Here is a 14706-nt window from a genome sequence, read left to right on the forward strand (position 1 = left end):
CCCACCCCCCCCCACCCCCCCGCTTCTGCACCACCTCAGGTGCAGCACACATAACTGGCTTCTATACCATCCTTGGTACCTCTGGCACCATTGGCTCCTACCCTCTCCATCAGGGAGCAAGAGGTGCACCCCCGGACTTAACACTGCTCACTCCAGATTTCCCCACCAGTGTTACAGGTAAAAATTGGCAATAGGGAACAAGGTGACTTTAAAGAGTGGGCCCAGCTGAAACATATTCAATATCTAAACTAACTTAAGTTCATTGGTTTAAGGTAGACCTGTCTTTAAATATGAAATTTTTATTTTATCAAGGTTATCTCTTGCAATTTGTTAGGAAAAAAAGATAACTTGAAATGATGGTTAGTTGTCCGTCTCAAAGTTTTTACAAGTAATTAAGACAGCTTCCAAAGTCTTTGGTAACTTGAAACTTCTTAAAGTTTTGCTTGGATAATCACCCAGGTCTTTTCCAAATAGGATAGAGTGCTAAAGCATTGATTACTGGACGTAGGTTTGGGCCTTTGACTTCTTATTGCAGGAAAACTAAAGATATTTGTCTGTTGGTAAACATGCTTTGTGCTTAACAAATCCATAAATTTGCCATCTAAAGAGTTTTGGTGTAACACTTCACAATTGGTTGCTACTTAGTTTTCACTGGAGACTAAGGTTTCAAAGACTGAAAAATCTGCTAAATGTAATTAAGACTGATGGAGAATAAGGGAAACAACTCTGTACGTAGAAAGGTTGGAGATATGTAAGAAAGATACAGGAATGGGAATATTATTTTTGTGAAAGGTAAAAGAAGGTAATTTTGTCCTAAATGAGACTGGTTGAGAAGAAATGGCTTGGGACAAAATCTGCATGCGAAAGGAAGAGGTAGAAGGTCTGTGAAGGGAAATCTTTGGATAGGAATTTTAGATGTGGTCAGGAGGGACTAAGGTTGAAATGAATGGATTTTAAGGGTACACAGGTATAAGATAAAAAGTCTACTTTCTCTCTGTTCAAAAAAAAAAAAACAAGTTCTCTTGAATTGTTGATCTGCCCTTGATAAGAAAATATAAACAGTTGTTTTCTCTTTGCCTGCCCAGACAAACCAGTTTCTAGTTTAGCCTTTATCAGGTCTTTAACATCCCTAATCCTATTTAGGCATTCGCTTTAAAAGCGAATGGGTGGCTCATTCGCCACCCTGGGTGGCTCAGCAGTTCAGCGATTGCTTCTGGCTCAGGTTGTGATCCTGGAGACCTGGGATCCAGTCCCACATCGGGCTCCCTGCATGGAGCCTGCTTCTCCCTCTGCCTAGGTCTCTGTCCCCCACCCCACCCCCGTGTCTCTCATGAATAAATAAATAAAATCTTGAAATAAATAAATAACACTTTCTAAGGTTTTAACAAACTTCCCAAGATTTGAGTTGTAAATGGAGTCTTGACTCATTAGGCCTCTTATTTGGTATGTTAAGTTACTCTGAAAATACTGTTAAGCAAATGATAAGACTTAGGTTACATTTAGGTAAATTCTATGACTATTCTAGAGATGATATGCAATTCCTAAAGTTTTAACATGTTTTCATATAACATCATCACTTGATATTTTGATCATTGAAATGTTATAAGTCACAAATAACTTGAATTTTTCAATTGCATCATGATTATTAACCATAGCCATTTCTAAGTTTTTGTCATTTGTAATTGTTCTTATTCTCTTGCAAAATGAGTTTCATCTTCAAGGAGATTCATAAAAGATCTTTAGGTATTCCATGTCTTTAAAAATCCTAAAACTGGGCAGCCTGGGTGGCTCAGCGGTTTAGCACCACCTTCAGCCCAGGGTGTGATCCTGGAGACCCAAGATCAAGTCCCACGTTGAGTTCCTTGCATGGACCCTGCTTCTCCCTCTGCCTGTGTCTCTGCCTCTCTCTCTTTCTATGTGTCTCTCATGAATAAATAAATAAAATCTTAAAAAAAAATAAATAAAATTCTAAAACTGAAATAGATAAGAATTTCCAGAACTAAAATTGCATTCAAATTAAACAATAGTAACTAAAAAATAAAAATAAAAAATAAAAAATAAAAGTAAAAAAATAAAACAAACAATAGTAACTGGATAGTTTTGTGTCTCTTTGTTTGAATCACTACTGGTTCTGTTTGCTCTCCCAGGTTAAAACTTTCTCTTAAGATATCTGACTTACAGAAATGTGATAGAGTATTCATTTGTAAACAAATTAAAGCATTAACTTTTCTCTCTCTACTTGAACCCTCTGAAATTTAAGTTATCTCAGTGAGTGCTCTTTCTTCCATGGCAATCATAGTCATTCGCATAAGTTCAAATAAGAGTCTGTTTTTATAACAGGACACCATTGAAAATATTAGTTATTTTACCAAGGCTTTGACTGGAATGTCATGTTTGGGAGACATGCATAGACTCAGATATGACCAAGCAGCTTTAAGGAACTAAGGTTGACTTTATAAAACCTGGAGCAATAAAGCCACATGGAAATGTTGGCCTGATACTTTGCTTACAGACTTCCCAGCAGCCTCACCAGGGGAGTAAAGAATGTCACTTCCTGGCAGGTGCAGGAGCCTCAGGATACTTTGGGGACCTCATGAGGAGGAATCTGCCCAAATCTACAGGTATTGCAGGCACGTCTGATGGCAAGTACTTGACTTGGCTTGGCTTCTGCCCTGGAGAAACTATAAAAGGTCAACCTAGAGATTCCTTATAAAAAGTTCCAGCAAAGCAGATTCTAAAAGATCGATATGATCAATCATTATTCTTGCTGAGTTTATGTAAATAATTAGGCCAAGTTGTTAAAACTGGACTTGTTTTGCAGACAGGTCAGTCCTGATGTGGCTATCTCTGATTAAAAATGAGGGTTATTGGGATCCCTGGGTGGCACAGCGGTTTGGTGCCTGCCTTTGGCCCAGGGCGCGATCCTGGAGACCCAGGATCGAGTCCTGCATCGGGCTCCCGGTGCATGGAGCCTGCTTCTCCCTCTGCCTGTGTCTCTGCCTCTCTCTCTCTCTCTCTCTCTCTCTCTCTCTCTCTGTGTGACTATCTAAATAAATAAAAAATAAAAAAAAATAAAATAAATAAAAATGAGGGTTATTGTAGAGAGAACCTATGTCTCAATAACACATCTTTGCGGATGTTTAATTATAGCTCTGATCATTTTAAATGGATGATGTTTGCTTACAGTAGACTACTTGAGGTAAACTTCAGAAAAATAGCTTTTCTATTTCTACACAATAGCTCAGGCATAGACAATATTCTTGTTATTTTGTGGGGATAACAGGACCCCATGGGCATATGAATATTTAAACAGTTAACAAAAAAAAAAAGAGACTGATTCCCCAACAATTGTATAACCCAGCTAGCACTCTAGCCAATTCTCCGTGGCTGGGATGACAATCAATTCGAAAAGCCAGAACATACCCCACTATAGGGTTAACTATGGACTTATGGAGGTAATGGATGACCCTGCTTTATGATTGGATTGGATGACATATTTAGGGATGTCTGAAGTCATAGGACTGTCTTCTAATGTGACCCAATGACTATGCCACTCCAATTCGTGGCCTTGGCTTTAATAGGCCACACTGAATAGGCCGCTGTACTCTGGGCTTTTTATTTTTGTTTATTTTTTTAAAATTTTTATTTATTTATTCATGAGAGACAGAGAGAGAGGCAGAGACACAGGCAGAGGGAGAAGCAGGCTCCATGGAGGGAGCCTGACGTGGGACTCGATCCCGGGACCCCGGGGTCACGCCCTGGGCCGAAGGCAGGCGCTAAACCACTGAGCCACCCAGGGATCCCATTCTGGGCTTTTTAAAACAGTGGACGTGTTTTTATGTTTCATTGTTATGACCAACTAGCATCTATCTTTGTTCCCTCTTTGAGACCAGAGGGTGTTGTTTGGAACATGGAACCTCTTAAGTACATGGTCAAAACCCTAAGTGACACTCAATGTAAAACTTCTCTATTAAATACTAAAGTAACACAAATGCATGAAGCAGTTTTACAAAATAGAATGACATTAGGTGTTTTAACGGTTGCGCGAGGTAAAACTTGTGCTATCATAAAAGCAATGCTGTGTATACATTCCAGATGACAACAAAAATATTTCTGGGTTTCAGGGATCCCTGGGTGGCTCAGCAGTTTAGCTCCTGCCTTCGGCCCAGGGCGTGATCCCAGGGTCCTGGGATGGAGTCCTACATTGGGCTCCCTGCCTGGAGCCTGCTTCTCCCTCTGCCTGTGTCTCTGACTCTCTCTCCCTCTCTCTCTCTCTCTCTCATGAATAAATAAAAATCTTTAAAAAATATATTTCTGGGTTTTTATCTAACATAAATACTCAAATTGGTGCTTTCAATGATCTCTCTTTAGTGATTGTTTTAAACTCCTGGAGTAGAGGAAAATTATCAAAGATCAACTGTCAAAGGTCTTCACTTTCTCATTATAATATTAACCTTAATTTTGTTATTTCTGGTGTCTCCATGCCTACTGTGAAGACTCCTTCACCACCATAACTTCAGCTGACGGATGATCCTTTCTACTCAAGGAGGTTCATGTGTTGTCCTCTTTGAATTCAGCTGCCTTCTCCTTTTTGTAACCCCCCGATATGTTCCTCAACTGACCAATATTGACTCATAGGTAGGGACATCTCTATGCCCCTACTCAGCAGGAAGAAGCTACAGAAGATAAGACCTTCTACCTTCAACAACTTTAAAGACTTAAGGGTCAAAACTGTTCAGAGGGGAAATGATGAGGGAACAGAGGACTAGCTGAGGACCAAGCACATTGACGAGTCCTTGAACCAGGCAGAGGGACCTTCCTCTACAGACTCCACTGCCTCAGTGTTCATGCCTTGCTAAGGGGCAGCAGGCAATCTCAGCCCAACCCCCAGGAGCCTGTAAGGCTACTTTAACATATAAAAGTCCCTTTGGAAATTTCCTTTATCTCTAAACCCTCAAGATCCATGTTGGCAACCATCCCCAAGCACATGGCCCACCGATACACACCTGAAGGGGCTCATGACTCAGGTTTGATTAGACGGTAAAAAGTGACCTTTTCCCAACAATAACCAGCTCCCTCCAGGTCCTGGAGACCTTGCTTCCAAAATCCCTTAGAGAGGACTATCCGCAAACCCCTCCCAACTGCCAGGTATAGAATCAGCCACCCCTCACAGGCGGGGGGCTGCAGCCCTTCCTGCCCACGGGTCGTGTCCCTGGGCTTTAATAAAACCACCATTCTGCACCAAAGACGTCTCAAGATTTCTTTCTTGGTCGTTGGCTCCAGACCTTACCAATATTCCAAAACTTCATCAAAAACAGAAGTTTTGCTATTTGGTGAAGGAGAAGTTGCAGGAAAAAACAAACCAGAAAAGCCACTGACTTAGTGAAAAAGCATCCCAGCCCCAGCCTAGAAGTCAGCAACTGGCCTCAGAGCAGTTACCAGTTGTGATGCAGGAACATGGGCTTAATGGCTCCATGCCTCTTTTTCCCCATTGGCCAAATGGAAATAACACTCCCTTTATTTCCTTCACCAGTGAATGAAAAAGTAGGAAAGTTCTTTAAACCACACAGTTATACAAATATAAGGTGCTGCTAGTTCAGAGCCCAAGCCAAGTGAGTAAATGTGGCCAGAGCAGGAGAAGAAGCCTGGAAACGGTAAAGTTCTAAATTAACTATTGCTTAAGAAAAGGAAAGTCTTCAATGGCTTTCAATACCCTGATTTGGGGGCGGGGGGGGGAATGACTCATTACTGATAATGGCTGAGAATAAAAGGTAATTAATTGCTATCATTATTAACATTTGCTGTAGTAGTGTGGTGTTCAGGCAAGGACAGGTAGACAGATATGAAACAAATCTGTATCCCTGAAAAGACAACATAGCTGGGGAAACAGAATTTATACTTAAAGGACAGATGACAAAGATGCAAATGTTAAATACAAGCAAATATAAAAAGCAAACTGGGGTCTGTGATAGCTGAATGTCCAGAACTGAAAAGATCTATAAGGCTTAGGCGTATCCACCAGGGCACACCTGTGGTTCTCTAAATGCTGTTCCAAATTATAGGCCTATTTAGATTCTAGTTAATCTTTTGCTTAACTGTTTTCTAATAATCTGTTTTTAATGTAAGAGGACAATTGCTTGAAAACGCATTCTCCTCTCTAACTGATGAAAGTCAAAATATCACCCCTCTCACCTTAGTTACAGACCAGGATCCTAGGAAGGAAAATAAAACGGGGCAAGTAGGGGAAGGGCAGGGAGACATTGTAAACCCAAACGTGCAAGATGATGCAAACTGGAGGTGGGAGGTTTTTAGTTTTAGTATTTTGTTCCTCACATTCAGAAGCATTGATCTGTTTATGTCATGTGTATTTTGTCACAATTAAAAAAAAAAAAACACATCAATATGCCAACTCAATAAAAGAGGATCCAAAATCACTTGCTCTTTCTGGGGTCCTATCTATGTTCCAAATGCTAAATGGAGTCTCTTAGGGCCAAATATTTTTGATGGCACTTGATGGTAAAACATCCATTTTACGTCACGACTCAGTATATGTGTGTGTGTGGATGTGGATATGTGCGTGTTCACATGAAACAAGTTGCATAAAATAATATTTTTGCTATGTGCGAAACACTGGAATTTTCCATTTAATTTTTAAAATGCTGATTTCAGCCTATTAAATTGATTTCTCAATGGTCTGTGACCTCTGTTTGAAAACCGCAGTCGGAGGCCATCTCCCGTCTCAGAGCACAAGTCTTGTTAGTGAACAGGACAAATGACTTGCTCAAAGTTAAATTTCAACTCCCAAGGTTTCTCCCTGTTACTTTGCCCAATGTTTCAACTTTCTACCACCCTATACTTCAGCAAATATTGATTGAGGTTTTATGAGCTGGGAGGCAGAGTTAGAAAACACAGATAAAGTGTTTTCAGATGCTTTCAAATTCTGGCACACATTCTGGTCTGCTGTCGTACAGTAGGTCTTCATGGCAACCCCTGCAGAAGCCACTCTAGCCGATGTTGAACTCTGACCACCCTTCCTATTTGACAAACTGTATCCTTTTCCGTTACCTTGGACTCCTAAGCCTAGGGCGATCACTTTAGGACCAGAATCATAAAATTAAAATGTGGGCCTCTGCACATTGAAACAGGATGCATTCCAGAGAATGGAGGTGGACTGTCAGTTCACATATTTGAGGTTGGTACTATTTTCCATTTTCTTTTGCATTCCTTTTTTTTTTTCTTTAAAAATGTACTTGGGAACCTTCAGTTTCCTGTCCTAATATTGCTGACTAAATTATTCCTTGTTTTCCCCCTTTCTTGTACTAAAGGGAAGCTTACACAGGAGAACATAGAACAAGAGCAATATCCAGATTAATATGGAAGAGTTTGCTCCTATTTTCTAGCAAGTGGCAAAAGTTACTTGGGGCAAGGAAAGAAGCATAATTAATTTTTAAATTGATTATAAGGATGCTTATGCCAATGAGTAGAGTTTATGCCAATGAGTTGGAGTTTTGAGCAGGATATGAGATTCTATTTAGTTTCATTTGGATGAAGTAGAACTGAGTTTGGAAGGAACTTGAACTCCTATGCCATCCCTGGCCTGTGATAGATGTTCAGTAAATTTGTGTTGAAATCACTGAGTAAAATCCCTATACTTCATCTTCCCAAGTGCTTATCTAGCTTCTCCTTAACCTTTCCAATGAAAGCAAATCTATTGCTTTCCAGAGCAAAGAGCTTTGAATAGTTCAGATGGTTAGAAAGCTTTTCCTTAAAAAATAAATAAACAAATAAATAAATAATAAAAAGAAAGCTTTTCCTTGTATTAAACTGAATAATTCTCTCTCTCTCTCTCTCTCTCTCCTTTAGAAATTCGTTATTGCTTGAAGACTGCACCCATGTCCACACCTATCTTCTCTTCTGTGGCTAAATATGCTATTGCCATCTAAGGACTCTCACAAGACACAATTCCACATCTCCCCACCCACTGGCCACTTTTGGAAGCATGGTTTGACCAATCTAGGTGGAACAGGGTCATGTTTCTCTGTTCTAGAGGCTACAGCCTTTACTTTTTTTTTTTTTTTTTTTTTGGCTACAGCCTTTACAAATGTCATCTGTTCCACCTACCCATTCACTACCCTAATGGTAACTGCACATTGGCAGCTCACAGGGTTCAACATCCGTTCCTGTTGACAGGGGTCAACAGGAACGGATTGGCCCTTGGAGCACAGATACCTGAGTTTAAGATCTAGTTTTGCCATGTACTAGCTAATTGTACTAGTAGGTCATATTTCCCTCATTTCCATGGATAATGTGATATCCAGATATTTTTGCAGTCTGATACATGGTACATAGACTGTATGTCCCAGTTTATCACCAGTCCAGCCAGCTCATGGTGGAAAAGAGTCTGGCCTACTTGGCTGGGAACACCCTTGCTATTAGCACTGGATGATAACACAACGGTAAGGAGCAGGATTTCTTGAGCGTCTACTGGGTGCTGGGAACCATTCTAATCCTTTTATAGTGTTAGTTCCTGTGATCCTCATAACAATCCTAAATAAGAATTCCCCATTTCTCAGGTATGAAAATTGGCATTGTACAGAAGTTAAAGGATCTGCCCCAGATCATACGGCTAATGAGTGGTGATAACCAGAATTCAAACCTAGGCAATCTAGCTTCCAAATTCAGCCCTAAACAACTCCACTCTGCTATCTCTTTACAAATCTACTCATGGCACAGACTGACTTACCCATGGCATTCTCTCTAAGATAGAATCTTTATTAAAGAGCTTCAGAGGGGCAGCTCGGGTGGCTCAGTGGTTGGGCACCTACCTTCGGCCCAGGGCATGATCCTGGAGACCCAGGATCAAGTCCCACATTGGGCCCCCTGCATGGAGCCTGCTTCTCCCTCTGTCTGTGTCTCTGCCCGTCTCTCTCTCTCTCTCTTTCTCTCTCTCTCTCTGTCTCTCATGAATAAATAAATAAAATCTTAAAAAAAAAAAAAAGAGAGAGAGAGCTTCAGAGACTGTCCAAATAGGACAACTTGAGAAGATTCAGTTTGGGAGAGGATCCATTTATTTTTCATTTCAGCTTTAATTGCATTTCAGAATTTGGATTCCTATTCATGTTGAGGAAGAAATCTCAGATAATCCTCAATATGAGATTTCGTAGTATAACTGATGCTCCAGACATCTACATACATGTTTAACAGAATTGCAGTGTGCTCAGATTGTCCTTCTAAGATCCTGGTTTCTTTAAATTCTCCCAATATACACTACCTCTGATAAGGAGAGTTATTGAATTAAAAGAGTTCTGTTAACTTTGTTTCCAAAATATCGTTGAGTCAGTTTAGTTTTTCTTATTTACATCTTCCTCCTTTCAACATCTGCAGTTTGCAATTCTTTCACTTGTGTCTGAGTTTCTCTTCCTCTATGGAGGACATCTGGCATCTTAAACAGTAATACTTGGGATAAACTGTATGCCATGTGGCCAAACATTGCCTAAATAAAGGACTTTTTTTTTTTTAAAGGCTAAAAAGATTTTTGAAAGAACATCATGGCATGCTGAGCGGCTGCTGACATAAACAGGGAAAATGAACTTATATGTAAAGAAAGCCCTGGTAAACAATTAAATCTAAATCCCAAGTCAGCAAATCCCATGTTCAGGAAAAATGCCATATCATCAGAAACTTCTTGATTTCTGCTTAATATACACAAATAGACAAACATTCCCTTGGTTTGGAAAATGATTCTGCCAAAATTTTTATTTCTCACATATGTGGAAATGTGGTCAAGGAGGCAACCTTTTGGTGGTTACAATGAAGGATAGTCGGGTGGGGACAAGAGGCACACACCCATCCCCTCCCCGTCCTAGGAGGAAATTACCCTCAGAAGGAAAAAGACCCCATCCTGTTATTCTAGGCTTTACTCAGTGCCCCAGCTCTTAGTCTTCCTACAGTGAGGACTTACAACTTTTTTTTTTTTTAACATTTTATTTATTTATTTATTGAGACACACAGAGAGAAAGAGGCAGAGATACAGGCAGTGGGACTCGATCCCAGGTCTCCAGGATCACACCCTGGGCTGGAGGTGGAGCTAAACCCGCTGAGCCACCAGGGCTGCCCGAGGACTTACAACTTGATCACAGAAAGGAAGGGAATGGCCTTAGGTGTCCTAACCCAGGCCCAGGGCCCAGCTCAACAGCCGGTGGAATATTTAAACAAAGAGTTTGGGATGCCTGGGTAGCTCGGTGGTTGAGCATCTGCCTTCAGCTCAGGTAGTGATCCCAGGAACCTGGGATCGAGTTATTGGATCTTTGGTGTGGGTGGGCTGTTTTAATCTGATTAACCCTACCTCCCTGAGGAAGGTGGCTTCTGATATTTGTACTGTATCTCCCAATAAATTTTGCCTTGCTGCCCGCCACTCTTCATCAGGTCTGCTCTTCATTCTTTGAAGAAGAGTGACCAAGAACCGTGGGCACTAAAGGAAAAGAAATCCTACAATGGTTACACCTGTGAGGGCTGGCCTACCTTCCCCCAATTCATCCCACAGTCTCCTAAATGCTAGGGAAGCTGTGTCCCAGAGCCACGGTTCCAGAGCTAGAGTTCCTGTGCATCTCTCAGTCTACTGACATTCACTGAGCCCAGACCCTGTCCAGGTGCTGGGCCGTGTCACCGAGTCTTAGCCTCCCAATGATCCTGTGAAATAGACACCATACCCGTATGATAGGTGGGCTGGTGGAAGTGCAAAGAATACAAGGCAATTGGTTTCAAGGGCCACAAATTTTATTATTATTTTTTAAGATTTTATTTTTAAGTAATCTCTACATACAACGCGGGGCTCAAACTCACAACCCCTAGATCAAGGGTCACATGCTCTACTGACTGAACCAGCCAGGTGCCCCAAGGCACCACAATGTTTAAATGGCATAGCCTAGCTTGAGATCTTTGAGGTCTTCTATCTTAAAACCACCGGGCAGCCCGGGTGGCTCAGCAGTTTAGCACCTGCCTTCGGCCCAGGGCCTGATCCTGGAGACCTGGGATCAAGTCCCATATCATCGAGCTCCCTGCAAGGAGCCTGCTTCTCCCTCTGCCTGTGTCTCTGCCTCTCTCTCTCTCTCTCTCTCTCTGCCTCTCATGAATAAATAAATAAAATCTTAAAAAAAAAACAACTATCATTACATCTCATGTTGTCCAGCAGGCAGACAGTTGAAGTTTGTGCCCAGAGCAGAATAATTTACTGCTGGGCTCCAGCCTGGGCCTTATACCCATACCCATCTTCGGAAAGTTTGAGTCCAGTTTATAATTGAATTTGATGTTACTGGCACAACATAAAAGACCCCAAACACAAAGACAAGCTCACTAGGTGCAGCGTGCCTGGGGTAACTATCTCTCAGGAGGCTTTCTAGAAGTAATCTATGCTAGAGTGAGATTTTGAATTTTCTTAAATCATGACATGAAGGTCCACAGCCCACAAAGCAGCCAAGCTAAAATGTAGTTATGATAAACCACCTCTAAACTGGATTCAAAGAAGCATTTGAAGGGACCCACCGGCTTGTGTAATAATAAGGTCTAACACGGGACTGGAAGGTAAGCAGGGCTGCTGGAGAGTTCCAGAGGGAAAGAGAAGCCGGGGAATGAGAAGCATTCCTGCTGAGCCCAGGGCTGTCTGCATTTCTGGTGAGGATCCAAGGTCCTGCCTTGATTTTATTAAGGGAAAGGCGGGTTCCCTGCAGGTGCTGAAATGAATCAAACTGGAGTGAATTTTGAGATCCATGTGGAGCCTTGAGTGCTTTCGAGTCTCCTGAGCATCTATTAAAATGCAGACTCTGGCTCAGAAGGTGCCCATGGGGCCCTGCGACTTGACGGTGCATTTCTAACAAGCTCCCCGGGGATGCCCAGGCTGCTGGGCTTTAGAGCACGTTTGAGTAGGTTGGAGAGGAAGAGGTTTTTGTTCACAGCCCCTCCAGCACATCTGCAGGCAGGCAGGTTGCACTGTGTGGCCAACTGGCTTGCAAGTGGTTTCTGCTTGGCAGCTATTTTTCTGTGACTGTAGTGGCCTATATTTTACAAAGCTTGTCAGTGGCCAAGGGCAATTCTGGGGCTCTCACAGCCTAAATAAAATAGCCCTTAAGACCATTCCGCTCCTTTGCTGGGACTCCACGGATTGCCGGACAACCCACTCATCCTAATTCTTGAGCGGACACTAGACTCCAGTATGAAGAGTCAACCCTGCCAGCAGTTCTCTGGCTCTACACACATTAATCGATAGGCCCCGTGAATCAGTGTCTTGTGCCCTTGGGTAGCAGATTTCCTCATGACCATAGGTGAACTGATAACACGGAGTTTCTGAAACTGAACTAGGGGAATGACCTCCTGTGAGCTTCACTGAGTACTCCGGGGAAGAGCAGCTGGATAGCCAGTCCCCGCAGACTGCCCAGGGAGCCTCCCCGCCCGCAGACCCAGCCGGGGCTGGAGCAAGGGTAGGGTTTTTTTTAAATGATCCAACACCACCATCAATCCCTCTCCTTCAAACAAAACAAACAAAAACTCTTACTGAGAAACTAAAGGGAAGCAAATATTAAATCACTCCTCCCTGCCCCCCTCCGGCCCGTTCACACACTCACAAGAAATGGAGCAGACCACAAAGTATGCATTTGGCAACCTAATTTTGGAGTCTAGTTAAAGGCTGGCCGAGTAGGGCACCAGCCTTGACCTGCCTCCTTTTCTTCACCTCTCTGAGTAGGAAAGAGGAAGGTGGCTTCTGGCCAGGGCACTCATACTTGGAACTGCAGATGGCTGGGCCTGGCACGGCGCAGGGGCACTGTTGGTCCTTGCCTGGGAACCTGCTCTCAAGACTAGCCTTTCTGCCTGGGGTAGCCTCGACCTAAGGCGGCCCAGGCCCACCAGGCCCCTCAGACGCCGAGCCCGCAGACACCGCTTCAGGCTGTCTGGAATCTCGGTGCAGCAGCTCCTGGGAGGCCGGCCCTTGCCCTGACCCACTTCTCTCTGGCGTCACAGCCCCAACCCAGCATTCCTCCTGGGTGCCGGGAGGCACCGATCTGGGCTCCTCTGCGTGGTATCAGCTGCGTCTGCAAGAGAGACTGTGTTGCCTCGTCCTGTGTCTGAGCCTGAGCCTGCTCTGGGGCCATCTGTCCGGTCCTTATTCCCTGTCTGGAGGATGCTTCTGGTTTCCACGTGGTCACAGAATAGAACCAGTCTGTGAAGCAGTGAGCCTTTATGGTTCCTGTTCCCGCTCGTCTCCTCCTATTGATGACGTATTAATGAACGTTTATGGAGGATGTGCTGTGGGCCAGGCCCTGTGCAGAGCCCCGGCGACAAACAGATGCCTCAGCATGCCTCCCTGGAGCTCCCGCTGGTCACTCACCCGTCTCAGGGAGCCTATTATTGCATTTCTACAGCATTAAAGCCTTTGCAACATTCCAAGAAGCATCCTTGTTTCCTGTTTGGTTATCACTTAAAGCAGACCAATGGCCATTACAATGGATCTATAGCAGTGCTTCATCGTTATCTAATTTCTTCTTCTTCTTTTTTTTTAAGATTTTATTTATTTATTCATGAGAGACACAGAGAGAGGCCGTGACACAGGCAGAGGGAGAAGTAGGCTCCCTGTGGGGAGCCCAATGCGGGACTGGATCCCAGGAGCCTAAGGCAGGTGCTCAACCACTGAGCCACCCAGGTGCCCCTCATTATCTAATTCCTAAGAGGTCTTATAAAAACAAGCTGGTTAATAGATATGCAAATGCTGTGAATTATCTGAGAGAAGGTGTGTGATGAGTTGAAAGTCAGGTACCCACACTCTCCCACCTGGGTCTCTGCAATGAGGCTCCTTCTGCCCACTGTACAAATACCAGTTTGTGTCTCCTCTCTCTAAGCTCCAGATCTTTATTCCCAGGTGCCCAAGGACACCTCCACCTGGATAACCCCCTCAAATTCAACCGGCATCCTCCACCCCTGCCTCCTGTCTTCCCTGCTCTGGGACACTCACTGGGTTTTACAGATTTGGGAGACGTCCTGACAGCTGTGGGGATTCTCCCCAGAGCCACCTGATGGGTGCTCCATTAATGTTTATGGGTGGAGCTTTGGCATCTGTCTGTTCCTGAGCTCAGACAAAGCCAGCTTGTCCATGGATAATTTTTCCAAACCAGTCGGCCTGAAGAAGAGATGATCACAAAGTGGGAGCTGCAGGTGACTCGCACAGAACAGATTCTCGAATCTCCGTCTTTGTTTTTGTTCTTCCTCAGAGCTCACTCTTGAGAGAGTTTCAAGTTTCCCCAAGGAAGGAAAGGAGATACTGACACATCCCGCTTGGAGATCTCAGCCTGTGTCCCAAATCTCTGGCCCCGAGGGAGAGAGCAAGGGTCTCACCGTGGATACGTGGCCTATGTTGAGAGAGGGTTTCTCTCAGCAGAGCAGCAGGCTAAGCTGTGTGCGGAGGCCGAGACACACTAAACAGAACTGTGTCTCTGGAAGTATGTTGACGTGTACGTTAGTGTGTAGAAAACAGTCAAGAGGGAGACACCACACTACCTCCACACTACCAGACACACACTTCTACCAATAATAGGGGAAACTGAGAGTGGAAGCTATCCAGGAACACTGTACTGTACTGTCTTTATCATGTTTCTACGAATCTAAAACTGTCCTAAAAAATAAAGTCTAGGGTTGCCTGGATGGCTCAGTCGGTGAAGCGTT

This window comes from Vulpes vulpes, chromosome 1 (genome assembly GCF_048418805.1).
Source record: "Vulpes vulpes isolate BD-2025 chromosome 1, VulVul3, whole genome shotgun sequence".
NCBI classification, from domain to species: Eukaryota; Metazoa; Chordata; class Mammalia; order Carnivora; family Canidae; genus Vulpes; species Vulpes vulpes.